Raw genomic sequence first — 27,744 nt, 5'->3', positions numbered from 1 at the left:
GTAGCTGTTAAAAAAACACATTAGCCTTCCTACTTTTGTGATAGAAACATCCTTAAGTCTCCTGTGATACTCTTAGAGCTTCCTTCTACCCTTCACAAAATGCCATCAGAGCTGAACCTGAATATGCTGTTGGTTGCAGATGTAACATGTTTAGAGAAGCATGTGCTACCTGTGTCTCTCCTGTAACTTGTTAGCTTTAAAAGAAAAAAAAAACCAAAAACCAACACAACCAGATTTACACAATGAAACACATAATAAGATATGACCTTCATTTTTACCTGGCAGAAATCTCAAATGTATCATTATTGTTGCAATGAGAAAAAAAATCCTATGCTGATACACCCAAGACAACAAGATTACGGCTCTTTCAGAAAACATTAGTGCTGTTAAAATTTTACATATCTAAAATGACTGGAAAGTTCCCTATTCATCAACAAAAATCTACGCCACAGGAGCTGTAGCTGGCTGTCAAGATGGTACCTTTACTTAAAGGAGGCATTTATACATATAAGTAATGAGGGTATGGTTATAAGCAATAAGGATATTGATTGCACACAGGCTACTGAACACAAAAGCTACTGTAATAAAGCATAGAGGCTGAACAGTTTGCCTTATACCTGGTATTTTTTCCAATCTCTAAGTATCAGAGGTAATAGGTAAAATTTAAAATAGATAAATTTAATGATGAAATCATCATCATATCACTTCAGCGATTCTATTAACTCTCACAATTTCTCAATGCCGGAGTTTTCAGAAAAAGTGAAAATAAGCGTAGCAAATAACTATTGAAAAGCCTCTTCATTTTCCATCCTAACATTTCCCTCTCACTTATATACACTACACGTGGTGAGGTATGTATAAATCTGCACACTTTGAAACATGCTGGAAAGAATTAATGGCCATTGCCTGCCCAGATTTCTCCCAAGGCTTTCGATACGGTTTCCCACAGCCTCCTCCTAGAGAAACTGCCACGTTACAGCCAAAGCCCAGGCAGGGCCCGGTGCGGGCGGTGGGGAGCCGGCCGCTGGCTGCACCCAGAGGCTGCTGGTAAACAGCTCCTTTTCCAACTGGCAACTTGTCACCAGGGGGGCCCTCAAGGACTGATATCGGGCACAACACTGTTTAATAACTTCATAAGTTATCTGGATGATGGGATCAAGTGTACCCTGATGAAGTTTGCTGATGATACGAGAGTGGGGAAGCGGACACATTGGAAGGGAGAGCCATCTTACAGGAAGGCCTGGGTAAGGGGGAAGAGAGGGCTAACGAGAACCTTATGAAGTTCAATAAAGACAAATCTAAGGTCTTGCACCTGGAACAACATAATCATGAGTGCAGCACAGGCTGGTATCTACATGGCTGGGGAGCAGCTGTGGAAAGGGACCTGGGGGTCCTGGGACACAAGCAGCAAAACCTGAGTGACCAGTATGCTGCTGCAGCAAAGCAAGCCAATAGGATGCTGGGCTGCATCAACAAGGGCATCACCAGCAGAGATAAAGGAGTCATCATCTCACAATCAGCACTTTTCAGGCCACAGCTGGAATACTGTGCTCAGGTTTGGTCTCTGCTATACAAAAAAAAAAAAAAAAAAAACAACAACAACAAAAAAAACCACACACACACAAAAAAAAAAACCACAAACCACAAAAGATGCAGACAGGCTGGAGAGTGTCCAGAGAAGGGCTGCAAAGATGACCAAAGGACCAGGAAGCCTGTCATGTATGGAAAGGCTGAGAGAACTGGGTTTGTTCAGCTTCAAGACGACAACTTGGGGGACACCTTATCACCACATTCTAGTATTTAAAGGGTGGCTACAAAGAAAATGGAGACTCCCTGTTTACAAAGAGTCACATTAAAAAGCTGAGATGTAACAGGTACAAGTTACCAGTGAGATTGGACACAAAACGAAAATTTTTCACAATGAGAACAATCAGTCACTGGGATAACCTCCCCAGGGAAGTGGTGGATTCCCCAGCATTGGTCATTTTTAAGATTCAGCTGGATGGGGCGCTGGGCCATCTTGTCTAGACTGTGCTTTTGTTAAGAAAGGTTGGATCAGATGATCCTTGAGGTCCCTTCCCACCTGGTATTCTATGGTTAAACACAAGTAAATACTTCCAGTAAGTACTGGTCTTCACTGGTAACACCAGCCCCTACAATAATATTTCACTAATTCTTTGCTATATACCAAATTCTCAATTTTAATTCCAAAGCTTCTCTGATGACCTGAAATGCTTCAGTGTGTGACTCAATTCATGATTATGAGTTTTGTACATGAAGGATTCAATGACAGATAACTCACACGCAGCAAACAATGCTAGACTGTTGGGTTGTGTGCAAGAATTGCACACAAAGATTTAATATTTCTTTAAGGTTTCCAAGGGAAGGGACTTCCCAATATACTGTTGCTTGAAGCAGATCTTAAAGGTACCAATTTTATTTCCTAAAATATCTAGAAAGGGATTGTATATTGATTCCCTCCTTTGCAAAGCAGAAGAAATCTGCCACAGTTAACTTTGGATACTTCCACTCCACTAGATTGTAATAAATATAAACCACCACATTACTAATTGATTACAACCACAGCTCTGAGACAGACATCCACATTTCAAGATGCTGGAACTGTGTTAAGACATCTAAAAGCTTTCTAGGTGCTCGCACTAATGTGACCTTGGCAAAGGAAGTACAAGTGAACATACATTCCCAGGCCCTCCGCTTTGCAACTGCCCATTCCATGTCAAGTAATTGTTTGATCAGAATACCACGTGTCAATCTTTCTACACATTTCATGTATACATGATGAAAGGTATTAATTAGCACTAATTATATGCTATTAGGCAACAGAATTATGTCAGAAACCGTATAAATACTTAATCTGAAGAGTTACTTAGAAAGTACATTCCTGCAGTAGTTAAACAAAAAATAATAATCAATCCTCTCTGATCATTACAGAGATTACAATAATTTAAAAAAAAAAAAAAAAAAAAAGAGACAGACCTGAAACCATTAACACACACTTTTTTTAAAGCTGGGATTTATTTACTGTAAAGTTATTCCAACAGGTACAGAGTATCCCATATGCTTGAGTGTTAAAATGATCTAATGCTTATCTTAACCAATCCTTCCAGAACTTCTGCACCTTGTAAAAAACGTTTCAGTAAATTTTTCACTATTTATTCAGCCAATTACAACCTAGGATAGTGTTCTCCATTATTATGCATTTGCTAGGATTGAAAAGGAAAATATTTGTATTTTTGCTAACATGCTACAAAATGCTTATTATTTTTTTAATTCCTTAGTTGTGTAGAGCAGTCTGCTTAGCGGGGGGCTTACTGATTATAACTTCTCCTTGCAATAAAGAAAATACACACAGCAAATTCCTTCAGCCCTAATGAAAACAAAAGCAAAAAACGTTACCATTAAGACAGCATTTATCAGCTGTCAGACTGATATGTGAAATGGGTTTGGTCCAGGAAAAAAAAGTTATTATTTCACTCTATGCAAGTCAAGTTGGTCTCCTCTCTGTGGTTTTTCTGTAAATATCAATTTAAGTGCTGAAGCTATACAGCAACAAAACATGCCGTTAAGCTTTTCTCTTAATGTTTGCATAAACATGCCAGCAAACTAAGTATAAATGGCAAGTGTATTATTACTAGTATAGCCTTCAAAACAAAATAATGACTTTAAATTTTCCTTGCATATATTGTATATCTAAAGAATGGTTTCATCCTAGTCCAGCTGAGTTTAAGAGCTTTCAAATTGCAGTCGCTGTGGTACATATATAGAAAGTGATAGGTTGCAGCATGTCCAAAGGAAAGAGAATTTAAGACGTGAAGTGGAATAAGCAACGGAACAGTAGAGGAGTTAGTGTACAGAGAAAACAAAGCATTACTATTTCAAGAGGTAAAGCACTACAAAAAAAATATATATATGTATCAGCACATTCTTAGTCTGTTTAGAGAGCTTAACCTTGTGGTATTCTGCAAGTTCCAGTTCCTTGGTTACAAAATGAAGTACTTAAAATACCACAAAAATTTAAACATTGCCTTAACATTACTTTGGTCTACAAAGAAAATGAAAGGTAGTATCGTGGGCATATACTACATACCAAGGCGTTCTGAGATCCAATAGTACGTTTACGTTTGAAGATTAGAAGCTAGTCCAGAAATATCCTGACACCTGATGATATTGAGGTAGTCAATGATTAAACACATTTTTGGGGGAAAAATAGCAAAAAACAAGCTTCATTTGAATCTAAATTATATTATACATTCAGAGCAAAGAAACATAGCTATATAATATAGCTTTATTATAAATGAAAGTTTTGCTCTAATTAATTGCTGTATGTTAATAGAGCTCATATGCCTGATTTTTACAGGATCATCTTTGGACTTGCCTACACCCACAATCAGACCAAAAATTATTCTGAAGCAATATAAAATAGGAATTTTAAGTGAACTAGCATGTTATAGCTATATATTTTGATACTGTGACATAATCCACATCCTTTCAAAAGTGGAAATTAACTCCGAGGTAATAATCAACTACAAAACAAAGCAAGTTACCAGGATAAAGGATTGGAACAGGGAGGAGTTCCCAGAAGTAAGGGTGGGGACCAAAACAAAGAGGGTAATGGACAGAAGCAGCTCCCAGTTAAAGTTTCCCTTATATGTTTATGCTTACTCACAAATTCTCCTTATAAAACTAAACAATAAAAAGCCCATAAATCATTATGCAGAGTTTCCAGTACATAATTACAGGAGTCCTTAACTCAGTTTGGTGAATTAAACTAAATTACAGCCATTTTGATTCAAGTAAACTTTTAGATTAACTAAACTACATCAAACCCTTTTTGAAAGTTTTAAGAACTTGATTCATTATGAATTCCTGTGTGCAAACTGTGCAAGCGTTCTACAGAGTTTATTTGTATTTATGGTCACTGTGCATAAGAACAATTCCAAAGTAAACCCCATACGGAAGTCAAAGGCACAGAAACCATTATTCTTCACATTAATTATATATGCCCATTGGATTTTGATAACTCATACTATTTTTCTGAATATTTAAGCAATGCCATAAAAGTGAATAATTAAATAGTTATTCAATACTGTGATGTCTCGTAAGTTTTCAACATATTTTGACTATTTACTGTTTACAAGAAGAATCTATCATCAACCTTGCATGATATGATCATAACTTTAATAGTTAAAAATCAAAACAAAGCTGTTAGCGTCAGCTAATTTCTTTACAGACACATCCGAACTCCAATTTCACACACACACTTTCAGGATAGGCCTTTGCTTCAGAAACTTTCTGCTGGAATTCAAGAAGTACCCTATACCAAGGCACTATTAGCTTCTTCTTTAGCGAGGAGAACTTCTGAAGATAAATCATTTTCATTGTCTTTTTGTCCAAAACCAACAACAAGCACAAACTTATTTCGTTTAATAATTACACCACTTCCCTTTCAAATACACTGACATTTTGACTGGAGAAGAAAGAAAACCCAACAACTGTCAAGCAAAAGGTTGCACTGCCCTTTGCGTGGGATCATAGGAGGACACCACTAAGCTACAGCTCTATTTGCCATCACACAGCTTTATGGAGATGTCATATTAATACTGCATATAGCAATGAAAATATTTGCAGAATAACCAATTCCAGAGATGTCAATGGTAAAATAAAGAATTTCAGTACAGACTCCTCTGCAAAATATGATTAAACAGACAAGTAGTAAAACTGGCTTTTAATAGTAATGGAGTGAAAATGGGCAGCTGGCACGTGTGTGTCTGAATTGCATTACACTGCAAGTACAGCTTATTTTTTAAATGCAATTTATCTGCTCTGTCACAATGGCATAAGTAGAATAATAAATGGAGATGAAGATCATCGAGCTTTCCCTAACACTGAATAGTCATGATTATGCAGAGCCGATAGACTACCAAGCCCCACCAGTTATTTTCATCCTTTTGTTACCATTACCAGTAGTTACCAATACCAAAGGATGGGGGCTTGAAATCGATAGGATCTGGATCCTCTTGCCAATCAAGGTTATGATGTGCAGCTTTAACACTTCTTCAGTGCCTTTTATGCTTTTTGATCATCAAATCTACAAAAATACGGTTTTGGGATCCTTTACTAGGTTCACTGCCACAGTGTGCGATATACATTAATCCAGGCACAACTGAGATAAATAGCATGATACCTCCTCCCGTATCCACAGGCTGTACCACAAAAAAGGAACAGCTTGCATGAGCCTTTTCTTCAGTTGAAGGGCAACAGATCCCCCTCAAGTTTTCATAATGGACTCCCCTGGCCTCAAAAAAAACCCCAACATCCAACCATCCCTTCTCCCCCATCCCTTGCTCACCTGCACAGTTTCAACGCTTACATTCTCCTGAAATGTCCAAGTGTTATCTACCTTCCCAGCACAGAAGCATTGCCAGCACTACACTGAGCAGCACTACGAAGCCATCTCTTTCCTAAGGACTGGCAAAATCTCGATTTTTATTTATTATTTGATCAAAGGGAAAAGTAATGGTTATAAACACACCTTAAGTATCTTAAACCTCAACAAGAATAACCAAGAGTCCCTTACTTCCCAGCATCTGGTTTCTTAACGCTTATTTCTCCTCTCCTCTGACATTACAGGGGAATCTACTTGGTTTCTGCTGCTGCTGTTTAAAAAAACAAACAAAAGCAAACCCCACCACCTTCTAGCAGTATCAATTAAATAGGTTATTAATTAGTTAATACTATGTGCATGCTATATTCTTTGTTTCCAGTAATTTTTGTGCAGCTCTGTTTATTCTTTGAACTCATTTACCTACAGTTATCATTCATTTGAGGTAGGACAATAAAAGGTTCAGCCTCCCTAACTCTGCAGTTTTTCCAATTTACTTTTACTGTGGCCACTGCAGGGATTCACAGTTGTCACCCTGTTCTGAAGGAACTTCACTCTGAAGTTCTGAAATAGCTATGCAGAAGAAGCAGAAAAGGTAAATGTATGCAAAAGAGAGGCAGCAGTGCAGGGATTTAAACACAGTCACGTTTTACCTATAGTGATCTGGGAGAAAGCACAGCATGCTGCGGGTGACAAATGAGATGAGTCCGGTGCTGCCAGCATAATCCACGACATATCTGTTAAAAACGCAAAACACAGCAGGAGTGGTGCTGTCTGCGATACACGCCTCCTCCAGAAAAAGGTTGATACTGATGAGGACTGAGATACAGCGGCAGTACAATACAGGACTATATCTGGCTTTACCTTATCAAATAGCACCGAGCAATCTGACAAAGGCCAGTGAAGGGTGGCTTTATCAAAAGATGACAGAATGATTCAAAACCACTCAAAAAGTTTGAGGGTGTTTAAGCTAACAATGTTATTCTATTCTCCGAAACAACTGCTAGGACATTGGTGTATTCCCTGTACTGCTGAATCAAAAGAAATTAAAAGTACTTTTAACGTAGCCATTCTGCAATAGAAATCACAAACTTACATGTTTAAATCCAGCTTTTTAAAAAATCAGGATCTAAAAGATGTGTGCTACATGGTATTAAAATAAAAACTTTACGTGAATAGCCAAAGGAAAACGCCAACGAGGGCTGAAATAGGCAAATACGGGTCTTACTGCAAGGTTCAAAAATTTCATTAGAATTGAATCTCATCAAATGTAGGAAGCATACACATTCATTCTGTTCAAGTGATTGCTTTTGTATTTTCAAGTATGTGCTAACAAAAAAAAAATACTAAAAATCTATTAGCATTACTAAATTGCAATTCTTCCCAGACAATTTGTTACAACAATGTAATAGGTCTTAAAATACAGTCAGGAATATGTATTTCTTTCTCTTCCATAGGTCTGCCCCGCAGTGCAGTAGGGTTTTTACAGATAACCACAAGCTGAAGTGATTTCGGAAAATTATCAAAAAAACCAGACCTGTCTTTACATGCCACACCACCCTGCCCAATTATTAGGTGCTGTTCCAGAAATATAATAGATAGAAGCTGAATTCCCTTGTTCACATTGCTAATTAAAATACTGAACAACACTGGAGCCAGATTATCTCTCTAATTTTAATAATCCTTTAATTTTGGTAACAAATTTAAGAACCATGCTACAGCATTTTTCCGATCAGTTGAATACCACCTGCAAGGCGTTTCATGGATACCATATCTTACTATGGCTATTGAGACTAGAACACCCTCTTCAAACAGAAAAGGGGGAACGGATGACTTTTTTTCTTTTTATTGAAATTAATTACTTCGATCCAGTACAGAGTTAAGATGGATTTCTTAAGAAAAAAATACTGTGTTAAAGGAAAACATATTGACAAAGATTAGGTGCTTAATGCTTCTTGGACTACTTACTCTAGCATTTTCATTTGCATATATTTGTTTCCTATGTCTTAAAAAACATGAACTCTTTCATGAGTTTAAAATATAGTAGTTAAAAAAAAAATCAAAACCCTTTTATAGAACCATCTTCTTTCCTATACCGATAAAGCGATCACATACAAATAGTCTTGATGACAAGAATACTAAGGTCAGCTTTTGATGTAATTTTGACTTCTACTGTTCGCATCCATGTACATATTTTGCATTTTACACTGACTACTGTTTTATTTTTAAATATGAAATTCTCATATAACTGCTTGTATCTGAAAGGTAGAGCTTCAAATTCTGCAAGAGCATTTGCACATAACTGAGGAGAATAAAGTGGGTGGGGAACATTGCAAACACTTGTCTTCACTCGAGGCAATGGCAGAATACTGCAGTAGGGTGACACTGGGGATAGTTCAAGGGAACAGATATTTCTGCCTTCTTGAACTGAAGGATAGGCCTTGCACAACTCCATGTGCCAAGGAATACCTAGACGTGCCAAGGAATACCTAGACATAGGGGCTTGTGTTATTGAACACCCAACAGGGCCTTCTCCTTCGGAAAGTCCACTCCAGTGACCCTCCAAAGGTCCTGCATCTTCTCCTCCATTCAGTTTGGATTTCTGTGAACAACTGGAAACCCAGCTGAAAGAGGAAAAGCGTTTCTTTCCCATATCAAAAAGGTTATGCTGCTGGGTTTGCATGGGTGTCAAATAATACAGGTGCCACATTCATCCTCATCATATTAGCCTACTACCCCATATGCTTCTCTGATAAAGCAAAAGCAAAAGCAAAGTAATGGTCCTCCTGAAAAAGAATAACTTTTTTTCCTACAACACAATACTGTGCTTTTGTCATAATAACACTGGAGCCCATTTTATCAGCTATTTCTAGCGTACTTATTTGCAGTGATGTTCTGTGCTGTACAGATACTCAATTGGTTTCTCTGCATGAACTGGAAATTCAGGAAAAATTAGCCCAAATAGACAAACACATTAGAAAGAGAAACGTAGGCAAGTATTTTAGCCCACTTTAAATCCCGTTTTTCTAATGCTTCCTCTGTTAATAGTTTCTACGTAGAAAATAGTCTGTTTACTTTTTTTTAGTAAATTTTACTTTAAATAGCATTAATCTTGCGTATCAGTCAGAAGGCAGCACTTTTGTACAGGAGTACCAAGTTTGTCCTCTAATGACATCAGATACATGATTTTGCCACAAACACACCACTTGGCTTTGAGTGAGATTTTAAAACTTCTGCCTCTGTGCCACCTCTCCAGTAGAGCTTACAGGAAGTAAAACTGGAGACAGTGACTCAAAAACAAGAAATAAAATACCCCAAAACACACAGGTTAACAAAACCAAACTAGATAATCACTTATTACTGCTGAAATAACCCCACGTGATTACAGACTGAGAAGAATTTAGAAAACAGGAAAGTATCCAATTCCATAAGCTTTACTAGGGAGGAATCTGTAACTCAGAGAGTGTAGTACTGCTCGTTTGTGTCAAAGGAGGATGAGGCACCTTAACTGCAAACTTAATATTTTAACCTTCGTATAAAGTGAATTAACAGAAATTACTCTGCAGATCTCTTTGTAAGTCATCGTTCTCCCCACCCATCCCCCCTTGCAGTTAAGAACAAAATCCAGAAGTGTCAAAATGCTTCCCCAAAGATAACTAGAAAACTAGCTGTTCCAAAAGAAACAACTGCAAGTACCCTAAAGCATTCCATTTCAATAGTAACTTTGTTTATGAAATGCAGAACACCAAAAGGAAGAGCTGTCTTAAAAAAAAAATCCAAATTTATCTTCAAAAATGTTGATCCATGACTTTTAAAGCTTTTTGAAAGGTTCTCCATTGTTCTTCCAGCCCTACCAAAAACTAGCGTAATTTCATAAAACATTAAGACGCTAAAGAGATGGCTTAGAGTGTAACAGGAGTACAATTTGCATCCAACTCCAACAATAGACAGCAATCTATTCCCTCCTGTTGGCACCACAATAGCAACAAAGCAAAACACGGCTTTTGTCACCAGACAGCAAATCCAAGCTTGTCAAGAAATCTGCTCATCTCTCTCCCTTTCAGAGAGTCATCAGCTTCTGCTGCTGTCCTTTACCTAATCCGAAATGATCACAAATTATCTGTTATTACAAAAATTAAATGCTTATTTGGTCCAAAAGATGCTCTATTTGACACGCCAAGTGTGCTGTTATGTTATTCCTGCTCCTGTTTTATCATACCTAAACTCACCTGAATTCACATCAACAGTAAACTTCAGCACAGCTGAAAAATCAGTATAGTGATATCTCATAATACAGCACTGTTTACATATGAGTTCAGAAATATGTATCCAGCATTTATTTTACACAGTTGACAAATGTATTATCTTTACGTAGATTTGCAGCAGAAAGCCTTATGATCAAATGACAAGTAAACTAGCATCTAATTTCTCTGTACAATTTTGAGGGCACAAAAGCCTTGGAAGGCCAGACAAATGAATGTAGCATCCAGAGTCTGGCAGGCCAAGATGTACGATGCTGAGAATGCCTCACCTCAACAGCCTGTCTGAGCAGACTTCAAATCTCAGTGTAAAAATGGAAAAAGAAGGTGAAATCAGATGAATCTTTATAGAACAGTAAAAATCTGGACTAATACAGAACAGCAGCACTCCTAGTGAGGGACCCGGGAGGAATATTTGCGTTCCCTATTGTGCACACATAGGGAATCCAACATTAAATCTTTCAGGCTGTATTATATATTACTGCAAAGCATGCACACCTCTTCCATCAGACACGCTGAAAGGAGCAGACCTCCTGTTTTTATCTTAGTTTCCTCACCGCTGCACAAAAGCCATCAGACAAGGACTGTATTGCATTGTTAAACAAAAACATAAGGGGTTTTACTAAGAACTGCAGATAGCCGAAAACTAAATTTATTATTTAAAGCAGCACTGAGTAAAACAAACTAGATATCAACTTAATCAATAGGTGATACTAAATAGAAGGGAGTCTCACCAATGCCATCTGAAAAGAATATACTACAAAAATGTAGAAGAAAAAAAAAATCCCCCTGCAAAAACAAAACTGAGAAGATGAACAAAATTTTACTAAATGACAAAAGTGAAGAACAGAATGTAAAAAACATACTAGAGTTAACAGCTAGAGACAGAAAGATGCCTACAACCAAGCTGGTAACATGGCTTGAACAAGGCTAAAACATCTCAGCTGCACGCAAAGACCTATCTTCCTTTAAGAGGCAGACAACAGCCTTTCTGTGTCGTTCTTGGTGCTGTCACACTGTTATAAAAGCATGGACAACTGACAAAAAAAAAAAAAAAAAAAAAGATATTGAGATTATAACCTTTTTTGTAAGCCAGTTCCTTCAGTTGACACTAATTTCCCCACAGTTCAAGACTTCACCATGTCTAACCGAAAAGCAACAGTAATGACCTTTACACACAATAACATTTATGAGTTTGTCAGTAGAGGATTAGAGCAACATAACCAAAATTTAGAAACAGAATTAAACCCAGGAAGGTGACCAAGTAATCTATACCCAAGCAATGACTGACATCAACCATTTCTGCCACGTTCTGAGAAAGGGGTCCAATAATTGATATATTGTCATTTAGACAGATGTAAATGCTTATGTGTTTTAAGAAAGAATTTGTAAGAAAGATGGACTGCTTTGAAATGTTATCTAACTCTAATCCTCAATCTTTTGCCTAACCAATATTCTCCTTGAAAATTACATATCCATGGCAAGCGGACATTAGATTTTTTTGCTCTACAAGTGTCTCACAACCTGTCTGCAAACCAAGCCATTTTAGCACATAGTATTCAACTTCATGTCTTAGAGCAACTGAGGAAATTCACTATCATTACAAAAAATCTGTTGACAGCTATTCACATGACCTGACAGCACTGGAGAAAGATCAAAAGATCATGATAAGTCATCACTGCCATCACAAACAAACAACATCAAGAACTCTGTACAAATCATTTAGTAAACCACAAAAAGAAGGAAAGATCTGAATACAAATCTAAAATATCCCATTATATTAACTCCTATGACATGTCACCCATCAGAAAATAGCATCTGTGCTAGATTCTACCAGTCACTATGGTAGTTTAAAACATATACACAAACAAGACCAAAAAAAAAAAAAAAAAAAAATCACTACAGACTATGAAATGGAAGAGTATTTCTACCTTATCAGTTGTTTTTGGGGGGTTTTGTTTTTGTTTTTTAAATAAATTCCTGTATTGAACCTTCACAGCAAAGAGCACCGAATAACATTACAGCAGAGGCAAAAGCCATGTCTATAGCACATTTTAATCTGTACCACATGCTACACCTCCCTGATGATGATACTCAAACCTGTTCCAACTACTTCATGTCACTGTTACCCTGCACACATAAAGAAACAATTATTTGATAACTGTGTGTGTGTAAAAATAAATAAGAACACTTATTTTCTGGTTAAGTTGGGACTGAAACAAAAGGGCTGTCAATTAACATTAAACAACGATCTTTCTCACTCCTAACGTGGGTTCCCTGTAAATTCACATCTCCAGTAATTCAAACAAACTCCAAATGGAAGGGAAGAAAAAAAAAAGGAAAAAAAAAAAGAAAAAAGAGCAAACCCCACTAATTTTCCCTGCAAATAACAGCAAAGCAATTATAGTAATTTTACATCTGTACACAGTAACAGCAAAATAGAGCTGTATAAAGGCATTACATATTGGAGGACTAAGAAACTATGTATTTTTAGCATTCTCTTTCTACTTAAAAGACAACATATCACATCAAGAAAAAAGGGACAGATTTGGTGAATGAATTCACAGAAGCCAGAATTTCATCTTAATCTTCCTCTTTCTTATTGAAACCTGAAGATACACAAGTTTTTAATACATTAAACAATTTTTTTTAAATCCCCTACAAATGGACCATGTTCTGTGATCCTCCTTTACCACCTGCCACTTTGTTAATCCCTAAAAGTTCCCTGAACATTGAGAAACTTGCTTTTTTGTCATTTCAATGGGAGTTTATTCAGATCTTCATACAAATAGTACACAAAGAGATCGTATTTAATTGTCTAAATATGGACTTAGTTGTCCACATGGATAAGTTTTGACTCGGGGTTTTGCTATCTTAAGCGCTGATTTTCCCTTTACCCTATTAGTATCTATTCATATTTCCAGAAACATCAGAATTTTATGTAATTCTTCATAATTTTTTTGCTCCCTAGTTTGGCTTTTACCTATTTTAAAGCCTGTTACTTCACTGCCCTTTCCAATTTTTCTTCACAAACACAAGCTAAATAAGATATATAGTGTGGGATTTTGAAGTTGAGTCAAATTGCCTGTCTCTGTATTTATATTGATACCATGGAAAATTTCCAAGTCACTCGAATTAATATTTCATAGACAAACAGGATGACTAGACAGCCGTTCCTACCAATAACTTTAGTTCCATATCAAAGTATAAACTGTGATACTGAATGACAACTTTTAGTAATTATTAATACTTCATGATTAAGCATGCTAATATTATGATTATTAAGTATAATTAATGATTATATTAATAGTATTCTTACATTATAATTTTCCATTAAATTAATTAAGTTAATGATGACAATTATTTATTCTTCATACTTAATTTTACATCAGACTTTTCTGTCCACATCAGCAAGTCATCACTGGATTACATGTAAAATGATTCAAGAGCCTTTTTTAAAAACCTGCATACAGAAATATACATATATGGACAAACTTCAGTTTGCCCACCCAGCCACAGAATTGACCCAGAGCTCACAGAATGAGGGTGTTGCCTGGCTTCCCAAAGAAGTAACTACTCACTGCATAACCTTACCTGACCTCCACTGCGAAGATTTAGATTTGCAGTATGAATGAATGTTCATTCTTCTTCTGTGTCTTAGCTATAACCAGTATCTTCAGGTTCTCGTTCCAAACCCTTCCAGCTTGATAACCTCAGCAACTATTTTTGATCCTGTCTCTCTCCTTCTGTGTTTGACCTAGGACACAAGCAGCCCCTAGAGAAACAACTAATGATGCTTTCAGCTTTTGTTGCTGAAACTAGCACTCATAACCCCTTTTATATCTATCTAAGGACTTACAAAGGATTTGAATGGCTAAGGGCATATAAAATAATTTACAGTTACTGCAAAGTTTCAGATTTTCCTATCCACAGGGCAGGAGAACAACTTCTCCCAAAATTAAGGGAACACAAAAGAAATCCCAAAGCATTGTTAGTTGGAAAGACTACCATCTACACTGTTTCAACAGGCATTCCACATGGTTTTGATTTCTTTATGTTTCCCTATGTAGACTACAACGCTAAACACCAGTGAAACAAAGATTCACACAGGGAAACATCAATGTAGGAAGTAATTCAGTACCCAGCAACACTTACCTGAAGCTCTCACCATCTTTAATGGATATATTTGCTGCCTGAACTCACGGGTTGGAAGAAAAACATTCCCCAAACCAACCTACCAGATCCCTTATTCAAGGGACCCACTGAGGATTCAGGAATTTCCATATAGGCACACTGCCTTGAAATCGTCACATCAAGGTAGATATTTTATGCACTTGCATAATGAAAGAAAAATGTTGAATACACATAGGCCGATTCTGACAAGCTTGGGTATTCGGACCAAGTGCGAGAGTGACAGCTGTTTGTATTCCTGGTCTACAGCTGAAGCGTGTCCTGTGCTGATGCTCAGCCTGAAAACGCTTTCCTGGCAGTTTGCAACACATTCCTAGCAGTTTCCTGTATTCCTTCTGTTTCTTTTTTCCTCCACTTTTGCTGCCACCTTAATCTCACTTTTATTCTTCCATACACTTTAATTAAACTCACTGAGCTTTTGAAATTGTCTATTAAATAAAAGCATATCTTGCACACAGGTGGGCAATTACAAGTACTCGCTCCTCCAGTCTGCTGGTGAATTTTTCAAAGTAACTTGCCTAGCTCTTACAAGAGTAGGAACACATCATTAGACAACATTCACATTCAAAGGAGGCATTAAGAGAAGTCAGACAACTGCATTGCACTTATTTTTAAGATATAAACAAAACTGATGATACAGCCACTTACAAGTTATCAAGTAAAAGAGGTGAATACCAATCAGATATGCAGAAGTTCTTGGGACTGTAGTATTTTGACTGTTATATTTAAAGACCTAGTAATTGCTTTCCCCTGCTTCTCGCCAGAATGTTTTGGCACCAACAGTAGCCTACTATAGAGTCAAATGATGCCTACCAAAAGCAGATAACTCAAATGAAAGTACTATTTTGTTTTAGATTTTTTTAAATTAAGTCCTACATACTATGAAAGCATTTACATACTATTTCATGTCTAATACAGAAGGGTAAAACCAACCAGAAGTTAGAAAATACAGTATCAGTAATTCATTGGACCAACATGACAGGCAGAAAAGTCTGCTTGAATGGACCTCATTGAACAAAATTAGGCAGTAAACTGTTTCTGTATTGTTTGTCCAAGCCGAAGTAACAAAGGATGCCAGCATCTCCCTTGGCATTTTTCTAGATGTCCTATTAAACCAAATATCCAGCTATTGATACTGAGCATTGGCCAATACATAAGCTGATGTAACTTCGAGAGACAGAAAATTCATGGCAATTCATATGAGCACCATCTTTTAAACTCAGTTTCTTTACTGCTGTCAGATTGACCATACCACACATAAAACTACCCAAAAAAAGGTGTAGAAGTCCAGAGCCATGACTATCAACACGCCTGGACAACCAGCTAAAATGTTGACAGAGAAGTGGTAAAAGCTGACACTTCATGTAAACACATTCCAGCTTCTGAGGCCTACAATTCTGCACAGGTGTGCATTTCTACTGAGGCTGGACTCAAACACATGACATCTCAGTGAGTCAACAAGACTTAGCTGCTCTGAAAGACTACTTTTACACTGAAGTGAGTATAAAATTTGAAAGTATGTGTGGAATATAAGGATATCTGATTAAGGGCAATTCAGCAAAAGACATAAGATGGGAAAAGTTACGAACTAACCACCTAGCCGTACAAACCTTAATAAGCAGGAGAGGACAAAGACGATAAAGCAGTGACGGCACTGCTTTCAGACTCTCTGCTTTCATCGGCGTGGCTGTGCCGTGCACATGCCCATCTGTATCTCTGGAGACTGAGCTCAGCCTTGTTACTGGATGGACCTACAAGTGGCAATGGCAAGAGGACCAAATCTGTGCACATCACAGAATCTAATCTCACTGTCCCTAGACCTGTACCTGGAAACAGCTCCTCAAGTAGCATGGCAGAACTTTTTGGCTTCCCTTCCTGTTGCCCTCAGGGATTGCAAAATCAATGAAATACAAGGATCAACACTGATTGCAGCTGTGAAATTGGCTTTTCAAGGCAATAAGGCACTCTGCAATCAATTTGAGTTATAACCAGCTGCTCTAAATTAAGCAGTGTGACATAGTACAGCTGAAGTTTCTCCACACACAACCGACTTGTATTACCAATGTTACATCCTTAAGTAGAGAGCAGCCTTTCTCAAGCTACTGCTGTAATTATAAATACCTCTCATACTGTGAGCAAATTTACTTACCAATACTCTCAAAGCAGTTCTCTAAATCTTAAAAATAGATCGCTAAATTAAGCGGTCATTCAAGCAGCTTATCTCATTAATCACGAGAGAAGTATCTTATGCTTTACAATCAAAACCAAAACTAATTTTCTCTCAAAGGCCAAAACAATTGACTTGAACATCCTTAAAAGAAGCATAAGAATGAGACAATTTATAATAGCTTCGGACAAACCTACTGGGGTTTGAATGTTGATTGTATTTGGCTTATGTGACTGCATTTTTATATTTTTTTGTCCCCCCTCAAACTTCTCTGTGGTTCTCAAAGCACAGATTTTGTGTGTGTGTGTTTTGTGGCCCTTCTAGTTGAACAGGATACAGGTCTCCCATGTGCCTTTTTTGGTTTGTTTTCTTTTTTTTTTTTTTTTTTTTTAAACACCTCTATACATGAAAAAAATTCCACAATTCTATAGGAATTATGGCTGAACTTATTTGGGCCTAATTAATCTATGCAGGCAAGATCACAAATGACTAACAAGATGAAGTCTACAAGACTAGAACTTTCACTAGAGCTGTATGTAGCCTTGCCATTACATCACCTTTACAGCTTTACTGTTTGATCCTGAACACTTATCAAACTTGCTTTTAAGCAATCCATGCCTTTCTATATGGTCTCACTGGCTTTCCTAGTTACCAAATTCATGGTATAAAAGATGAAGCATATATATATCTCTGAACAGAAACTGTTTCTATTCAGTTTGTCAAGGAATATGGTACCTATAGTTCCACTGTTATTTAAACAATATTTTTTGTACAGATCTTCAGTATGGAACTCTCACTGAAACTGGTGGAAATATAAGTTCCAAAAATAGACTGAAGGTACAAAAACGTACTTACAAATCATTCTATACGTACTAAGAATTTGCTTGTGGAGACCTCCCTAGCATTAAATTCTAAAAAATTATATGACCTGTTTAGGACATGTTGAAGTTAAGGAACCGTTCTACATTACTGAATTCTATTTTGAGAGAAACATGACGATACTTGTACCACTTTTTCGTTTTCTCTGCTCATGCCATCTAAATTACTGTCAATATCTACCATGCTATCTAGATTACTTTCAATATCTACTCTGATACATTTCTAAGAAAGTTAATTTGCCTTTGCTGCATACACTCATCCAAGCAAAATAGCAAAGCTAATAGAATGGAGTGAGGATTTAATAAGCACAATAGAATCTCATAAGAAGGTGTTAATTGGGATATAGATGATCCCATAGATGTACATTACATTCCGTATCACATGTGATTTACCACAAATATGTCTCATTTCTCATGTAAAATGGATTTAAACATTATTTTTATAACATTTGTCTCCTTGAAAGTCTACATAGAGATGGCAACAGCAATTAAATTTTTATAATATTCTTCATAATAATAATAATAGAAATATTCTAAGTAACATATAGAAAAATCAAACTTGCATATTACTTCTGAAAAGAGAGTTTAACAAGGCAAGAGTCACACGATTTCTTATGGAATAGGCATATCCAAAAAATCTGTTTTAAAACGATTTCCAGCCCAGCTGTGGATGGCCGTTACAACAGGTTAATTTGCCCTTTTCAGACCAACAAACTTCTACTGTTTTTTAGATCAGGTTTTTCATAAGTCTGTTGCCATATATGCTCTGCTGAACTTTTTTATTCCTGGGCTCAGCAACTTCTAAATAAGAAACGTAAACTGCTCCCATGGGAACTTTTGGAAGCTACACTATGGCATGTGCCGAAATTACTCAAATGATAATGCCTGAAGAGTCACATCAGCACTAATCCTAAACCGCTTAAGTGTATGAAGTGTCCTCAAAGTCAGGGTTAGGCAACATGTGGGCACTAAGAAATTCAGCCCAAGTCTGTGGGATTGCAATCACAACCGATAAACAGTGAGATTTATATGCGTACGTCTGTGAGTGCACACATGTATACACACAGCAAAGGTTGATACATGTTGTGCTAGAAGAGAGGTGCACTTTCTACAGTGTTTCTGGCTGCATTTACAGTCAAATATGGTTTGATTCACAAAAGCAGCACGGCAGGCATGAATCATGCTAAAGGCTAACAAACTGGCTTATTTCTGATCAACTATAATAAGACTTTAAGCCAATGGAAGCGGAGTACAGGCTTTGGACTGGTTTGGATTATTTTTATTTCTACGTAGGTGAGATTATCAGACCCAACTAATACACATTGCTTAAGGTGGGGAACATTGAAAAAGACAGCCTTATAAACTGGCTAAGACTTCAGCTGCGTGTTCGTACTCTTCTCAATAAAAGGTTGCCAATTTTTATAGTGATAAATGAGAACAGTCATAAAAAAATTATTGATAATTATATTTTGATAGAATTCTTTCCTGCTGGATTTTCTAAAGTGTTTGGTCAGCATATATACTAGCACTGCATTCTTCCGTGCTAATCCTTTTTCTGTATTTCACATTTAAAATTCTGTGCAAATATAATTTTAGCATTGTTTTCTTCACAATTGTAGCCACTGATTACGAAGAAGGACTAAAGTGACTAACTCCTATGCTTATTTGTATTTTAACTGTGGACTTTATGTGAGAAAACTACTTGGAAATGTTTTTCCTTGTAATTTACTTAATAAATTCTGAGATTTAAATTTATTTTCAACACTTACCCATTACATCAAAACACAACAAATTCAATATTGTCTTGATGTATCTCACAGTGACCAAGGAAAACATTCAGGTGAAATATCTGGAGTTACGAACTCAGAACCAACACACTTCAAGGGACAAGCAAACGTAAAAAAATATACAGGCTTTTCCAGCTACAAACCCGCTTCAGTGCAACTTGGTTTTGGGAGCCTCACTGGCGTGATGAGATTGGAGGCAGAAACTATGCCATGGCAAGACAGTATAGAGCAGTTACTTAGTCTTGAAGGCACCTTCGTACAAAGATTTGCAGCTTTACAGATTAAGATCATTAAGATCGTAGCAAAGTAATTCTGGAAATAAAAGATGTATTTGATTGTCACTAAATAAACAAAAGAACTGCTGAAATGAGTTCTCATCAGGACATAACAAAATTGTCTTTTGAAATTCATTACAAATAAGAGCTGGAGGAAACTGTAAGAAGTCAAGCCTTACTCAGAGGCAGCTTAAAGGTTTCTCACAGAACATGCAGAAGGTCACAGAAAACCTTTTGCCTCATATTTACTGCCGAATTTGGAGGCTTAAAGTACCTATGCTACTTTTATGAAGCATGCAACATGAAAATTTCATCTACCTATAGTCTTTAGGCTACACACTGTGCTAAGATTGAAGGAAAGGTGGCCTGGACAAAAATTGATTCTTCTTGCTTGCAGTCAGATTTACTGTAGTGAATGAAAGCTAGAACATATTGACATTTCTGGCAGAAAGTTTTTTAAAAAGCTGAAGAAAATAGAGACTTTTCATTCTATTACGAGCTGAGCACCTATAGACAACACATATAGAAAAAGGAAATCATTACTAAAACAGAACACAGTGGAAGCAATTTTAAAATATTAATTTTGCACCAGAACAATATCTTTCAGTGCAAAGAATCCAAGGTGGGCTTGTTCCTTCCCTCGCCTGAGAAGATGAGCAAGAACCTGCAAATTAACAAAGCAAGCTGCAACAGATCAGTGTCTGACTCCCTGTGAAGGAGTTCTGCGTAGACTTCTCCATAATTATGTGGAAGCAAATAACAGTATCTGAACCTGCTAGGAAACAGTGCTGATGGTTTTACCAGCTGCATTTCTTGAAAACTACTATGTAAATAGAAATCAGTTCTTCCCCAGTTAAATAATGTAAATTCTGGGTTTTTTGCACAAATTAGCTCTCTTGTACTACAGGTTGCATGAAACTATAGGACCAGGTTGTGTACTGAAAAGGCACATCAGTATAGTTGAGTGTGGTAATTGAAAATTCAGCAATACTGCATAGAGTAATTGAAAGGCGCAAACAGCTTTCATCTAATATTGCCATTATCTAATATTGCAAACATCAATCTCTGAATCATATACATGGTAGGAAGAGTTGTTTTAAGATCATAAAAACAATTAAAATATAATGATAATGAATGTTCTAGTCTTCTAATTTAATAAGCCTACACCTGGTTTTACTACATCAAATTTTGTTTAATGTTTTATATATTAAAAGCAATTATGAATTTACAAGCAATACAGTAGGGAAAAAATATTTTACCAGAAAAATTTTATTTGTTTAGAAGCCTTCTTACAGTAAGAACACTTATAATGCTCATATTGTGCAACACCTGCCTTTGCCAACTTTTAGGATAGGCATGATCACTTTTGGCTGGTAAGTACAGGAGAGACATGCTGATAGTGAAATATTTTAAAAACTTACTACCTAATTACAGACCTCAAGCTGAGCACAAATAAGTTATAAGCAAAACTATATGATAAGATGCCCTTGACCATAAAGACACCAGAAACAGCTCTCCTCATCAACTCAGACATGCAGGTGAGGGATGACATGGGCACTGACGAGGAATACATGGTGATAGGCTACAACATCCTTTGTAACTATACTATTTTTAATTCAAGGCATAAACGGTACCTAGCGTTAAAATATTTATTTGGTCCAAGAAGGGATTCTGTTGGAAAAAGCAAAAGGAGATCTAGTGCACATACATGCAGAAGTGCCTGTACCCATGTTCAGACCTTCCGAGATGACCCTGACCACGCTCAGGCTTTGCCACTGTGCTGTTTTCTTTCACATCTTTAAGCATCATGGCCAAAGGCCATTTAACCAGTTCTCCTCATTTCAGACACATCCTCTTCTGAGTTTCGCCTGTCTCTTGCAGCTGAGGTGATTTTTCTTTGCACATACACTCTTCAGACAAATCCCAAGCTCTTTGCCTTAACTTTATCACAGTGATGAAGCACTAGCAGCAACACGGGCAAAATGAAACCTAGCCTACCATTTGCTTTAACCTTCTTTCTTACCCGTGCAATGCAACGCCACATGTCCTCTAGCACATGGTAAACCACATCCAGGAAACTGCTCAACATGCTTTTCATCCTACACCAGCTATCCTCCTGGGGCTATTCTAACCTCAAGCAATCTGGATTTTGGCAGGCTCCTAATCCTGTGCCCAGGACTGATGTGCAAGGTGGTCCCAAGCGGCACTGGTCCTGCCAAAGCACAGTAGGCAACATGATCCTACCAGCAAGTCCAACTGGCTTCCTGGTTGATGATGTACGATTAAAATTCAAGCTGCAATGGATTTAACAGTCACTTAAAACTCAGGCTACTGACATCCTCAACACTTTCCATTTTAAAACAGACACTAAATGACAAGAAAAAGATTTCATATAGAGCCTGTCTAGAGTGAATCTGTCACAGAGACGTCAATTTCTGAATCATTTTAAGTGGTATGCTTCCAACAGACCACTAGCTGGAGTGAAAAAATCTTTTGGCTTCATAGTAAAGAACAGGTAGTTAAACTAGAGTGCAGGAGCTGGCCTGGAAATCAGGACCATAAGTGGCAATCAGTCAGCTGAGGGGAATGTGCTGGAGCTTGAAGGTTAGGAACCCTGGGAGGACAAGGAGTGTGAATAGATAACAATTAACAGGATGAGTCATGCTGACAGGAAATAGGGGAGTGAGGAATGGATGGGCCAAGGAGAGGTAACACCTTGCTGTTAATTGATGACTGTAAACACTTACTTAATGTGCCCTTTGTTTGTAGTTAACCAATTAGGGATTGCCTAGTATGTAATGCTTAGCCTAAAGAACCAATCTGTTTAAAGCCCGCAGCTTCTGAAAACATATATAAACTTGTGATTTTATACAATAAATCGACATTTGCTTGCATCAAGCTGCGTCCTGTCTCTCCATCGCAGCACTAGAGCTCCCAATAACAGCATTTCCATAAAAACATAAAAAGTATTGCACAGCATCTTCAAAAGGCAAAAATCCAGAAGGCCAAATGCGTGATAAAAGAAATATAAAAACATACTAGTAGAGTTATTCCAAACTAATGTCCTGATAAGATAAAGAGAACAAAGAATATAATAGAAGGATTGTCAAACAAGTATTGACATACAGCCTCCCTCCCAGAATCACTGAAAAAGCATTGTTCCATATGTCGGTAAACACCAACTACTCATGCCTGGAGCGTGGCCATAGCAGGTTATGCAAGAAACTAACCTCAGCCTTTTAAACTGGAAGAAATAATTCCCCGATTCCTGCTGCTTGAGCAGGCTGTCGGAGATCACAGGTGGCTTCTCCATCAGAAGGAGCAAAGGAACACATTCCCTTAACTAGAAGGCATGGTCACTATGCAAGAGAGAACCCCATGACAGGCATCTCCCCAACCGTAGAGGCTTTGAGGAAAAGAGGAATGGAAGAATCGACAAAAAGAAAATTTAAGAGGCCAACATATTATTTTCCTCATCCTCTTCTTCTCTTGCTCCCTCTATTCCCCCAATAAAACATGCATCTTGCAATACTGGAAAGAATCATCTCTACATGTGTTTCTTTCATCAGTCTGGCACATGCCATGTGTAAGATAAGTAGAAGGAATATGTTTTCCTGCTGCCAGATGTGATCCAGGGTCAGAAACACCTCAGATACAAATAAGTTCTACCAGCTCTGCAGGAATCTTTTCTTTTAAGTGACTTAAGTAATCTGAAAATTATTTGCATCCACAAATTTTCAATCACTGAATCACTGGAGGCTAATTAGAGAATTATCTTTCCAGCAGGGAAGTATTCACACTTATTTTGCATTGGCAGGTTCTACTCACTGTTAAAGTAATGTTTGTCTATTTGTTCTAAAAAAGTATGTTAATAAATTGTACGTTGGAAAGGGTAGATAAACACACTTGGAAACAGAAATCCATCCACTGGTGCATTACATCCTGATGGCACCAAATCCTTCCAGTCAAAAAGTGGGACGCAGTGCTGTGCCTACAAATAACCCCGTCCTTCCTCCACAGACTGCAGATAAACACAGACCTGAAGACCTTGTAAACATACTTTCTTAGATTGTCACTGTGATGGTTTGACCCAGGCTGGGCGCCAGGCACCCACCAAAGCTGCTCCATCACCCCCCTCCTCAGCTGGGCAGGGGGGAGAACATATAACGAAAGGCTCGTGGGGCGAGAAGGACAGGGAGGTCACTCACCAGTCACTGTCACGGGCAACACAGGCTCGACTTGGGGAAGTTAAATTTATTACCAATCAAGTCAGAGCAGGATAACGAGAACTAAACCCCAAAACTTAAAAGCACCTTCCCCCACCCCTCCCTTCTTCCCAGGCTCAACCTCACCCCCCATATTTGTCCCATCTCCTGCTCATGGCACAGGGGGACAGGGAATGGGGCTGGGGTCAGTCCCTCACACGCTGTCTCTGCAGCCCCTTCCCCCCCCGGGAGGGTCCTCGCACCCTGCCCTGCCCCAGCGTGGGTCCCCCCGTGGGTGCAGCCCCTCAGGCACACGCTGCCCCAGCCGGGGTCCCCGCGGGGTCACAGCCTCCTGCGGGCACCCACCTGCTCTGGTGTGGGACCCTCCCGGGCTGCAGGTGGGGATCTGCTCCTCCATGGACCCCCACGGGCTGAGGGCACAGCCTGCCTCACCGTGGGCTGCACCGCGGGCTGCGGGGGAACCTCTGCCCCGGTGCCTGGAGCCCCTCCTGCATGACCTGGGGCTGCAGGGCGGCTGCTTTCAGGTATCTTCATTCCTTTCTCTGGTTGAAGCTGCCATTGCACCCCTTCATAAATATGCTATCCCAGAGGCGCTGCCACTGTTGCTGATGGGCTCAGCCTTGGCCAGCAGTGGGTCAGTGTTGAATCCAGTGCCAGCCGGCTCCATCGGGCACAGAGGAAGCTACTAGTAGCTTCTCATAAAAGCCACCCCTGTAGCTCCCACCTGCCGATACCTTGCCACGCAAACCCAGTACAGTCACAGACAGACATTTTGACTGTTTGAAAACATTCTGTTATTATTTATGATGGCACTATTTTGGCCCATTTGACTAAAACTCCATGAGAATAGCATGTTGTGGTTGTAAGTCACCCGATTTGTCAGCACAAGCAAAAAATCTGGCCAAAAAGTATTCATTCAATCTAAGCTTTACCAGAAACCAGAAAGGGTTGCAAGACCTTTCCCTGTTGGCATTGTCTACCCAAATTTCCACTAAGGTAACTCAGACAAGCCTTCACCCACTTTCCAGAACACGTGCTGCAGTTCCTCTAGTAGCTTCAAAGCTTCTTGTTCTGAGCAGCTGCAGTTCTGACTCCCCTTCTCACACCAATTCAGAACAAACATTTAACCTTCACTCTCTACCAAAGTTTTCCAATAACCTGTGCAGGTCTACTTACAAGTGCAAATCACAAGTTTTGTAGATGCTTTTGATATCTCTAATAGAAATTAACCCAGCTCTAGTCTATTACTCATCTATTTAGAGAAAGATGTTCATAAAGACCAGCTTGTAGTACACACCAGAATTTTCAGAAGTGATGTTACCACACAGTTCAGCAGGAATCAAGAAAGCTCAAGACTTCAAAACAAAACTTCCTATAGCAAACAGAATCAAGTGTTCTTTCCCATTGCTTTGCTATGCTCTAGTCTCCCTCCTTCAAAATTTGGGATGGGGGTGTACAGGGGAAACAACACAAAAACAATTTAATCATTAAATAGATTTACCATACAAATAGTTAATTGCAAACCAGAACATAGGCTTTTTGAAAACAAAAAGAAAAAATACTTTGGTGCTTACAATACGCTGCTGAACTTTTGATGATATTATTGCATCAAAACTGATCTTTTCCGTAAGTATCTTGTGGAAATAATAATAAAAAAAAGGTAATCTAAAGTTCTCACCTAGTTCTACCAGGTGAATCCTGCATATGTTTGGCATGATCTCAAACCCTATGAGATTCTTCAAATGGTTTACACATTTTCACAGTGCATTAGCACCCTGTTTACCCAGGTCACTTTTACAAACCTCTGGCTCCTAACACCACAGCAACAGCTTCTTTGCAACAGCATGGAATTTGCTATAGTTACAGAAGTTAAATACCCATGTCTTGGGGGCTTTGCTCCCATAAAGAGAGCTTGGAAATGCTACGCTAAGTTGTTCTTGAAACCTGAGCTAGAATATGTTTGCACTCATACTTGTCAGCAGCATAGACAGACCACAGGATATCGTTAGCTGTTGCATCTTAACAACATAAAACAGAACTGCATTCTCCCACCAAACTAACAAACCCCCACAACCCCCCCAGTACAGCTCACTATTCTCTTTAACACCCTCAAACTTCAAAGACACTAACGCAGAAAAACATTCAACTTTATCTCTTGAGAGAGATCAGTTCAGAGAGATTAGTTTCACTCTCTGCCCAAGCCAAAGAGCTTTATGTGATCTAAGCTGATATATTCTAATAGGAAAAACTGCCAGAGTGATGAACATTAAAATAAATGAGGAGTGGGACTGAAGTGGCATTAACGTAGGCTCCCTCATAAAAGCGGATCACAAATTACCAGAAGGTTGATCGCATTGGGGAATTGAAAGATTTTAAACAAGAGAACACTAGTAGCATTTAGCAAAAAGAAAAGAAAAATGTAAAAACACGGACAACATTAATAAAGTGCAAGGAAAAAACTGATACTGACAAAAATAGTCTCAGAACATAATGATGAGGAGCAGTTGCATTGTACTTCTGTGAAGTTGAATCCATTAGTAGCATTATTAATTGTATTAGGACACCACTTTCAGGTGTGATGTCACACCACATCAATTCTTATAAACACATACAACCCAAGGCAAAGTCTTGAACCCACACTAGACCAAAAGAGAGGTGCATTAAGAGCTGAACAGAGTGTCATTGCTTTGGACATCTGGGAGAGCTGGTAGATTCACTATCCTTCCTTTCTACTGGACCGTAAGAACACATCTAGAGCATTAGACAGCACACTGTGAGTACGTACAGACTTGAAAAAAGCTTCGCACATTGTATTTAGCAAGAATCAGCCTGTCTACAAGAAGCAGACTTGCAGATAAGCAGTCAAATGTCACAAATATTCTCAGGTTGTAATTCAATTAATGCCTTCAATATCACAACTATTACAAAAGAAAACTCTACACATATGGTGATATCAATACCAATCATTAGGAACTTGATATCAGCACTTTTACAGCAACAATCTCCAAATACTGTTGTTGTGTCTACTTGACCTCTTGATACCGTTATTTAAAGATCATACCTGATCACGGAGGAGTAAAAATAATCAATGATCAAAAAAAAATGTGAAAGCACAGCAAGTACTTCATTTTTCTCTAAATTTAGCATGGCACATACTCCAAAGGACCAGAGATAAGAAAATGAGTAAGTTAACTTTGCATTGATAGCCTATAACTCAGTGAGTTGCTACTCTGCTTGTACCAGCCCCCTGCAAGCACACCATATGGCATACAACCACCATAGTTTTTACCAATAGCCAAAAGGCAGGTGTCACTGCTTTCACATATGCTTCTTAAGTAATCACCTACACAGAAATACCTAGCTTATAGCAACACGAAACTACCTTGTTTTCCATGGAATCTATGTATTAATAGCTAACCAGTTTAATATAGGGGGACAATGAAAAACTCAAAGCGACTTTTAACTGTTATCTGTTAGACTACGTAGAGACCCTTTAATGTTTTAAAAACAAAGCAAAAAGAAAAGAAAAATATTAAGGAGCTTCTCAGTAGACTCAGC

At 38.1% G+C, this 27,744-nt stretch overlaps 1 protein-coding gene across 4 annotated transcripts in view; it reads right to left on the bottom strand.

The window, feature by feature from the left end:
• NRG3 (neuregulin 3) overlaps positions 1 to 27,744 on the bottom strand; it is a 428,187-nt gene that overhangs the window by 288,503 nt on the left and 111,940 nt on the right. The gene's annotated exons all lie outside the window — the stretch shown is intronic.

This window comes from Falco punctatus, assembly GCF_963210335.1.
Source record: "Falco punctatus genome assembly, chromosome: 9".
NCBI lineage: Eukaryota > Metazoa > Chordata > Aves > Falconiformes > Falconidae > Falco > Falco punctatus.
Note: the sequence above shows the minus strand (reverse complement) of the source record. Positions and strands in the feature narration are given on the sequence as shown.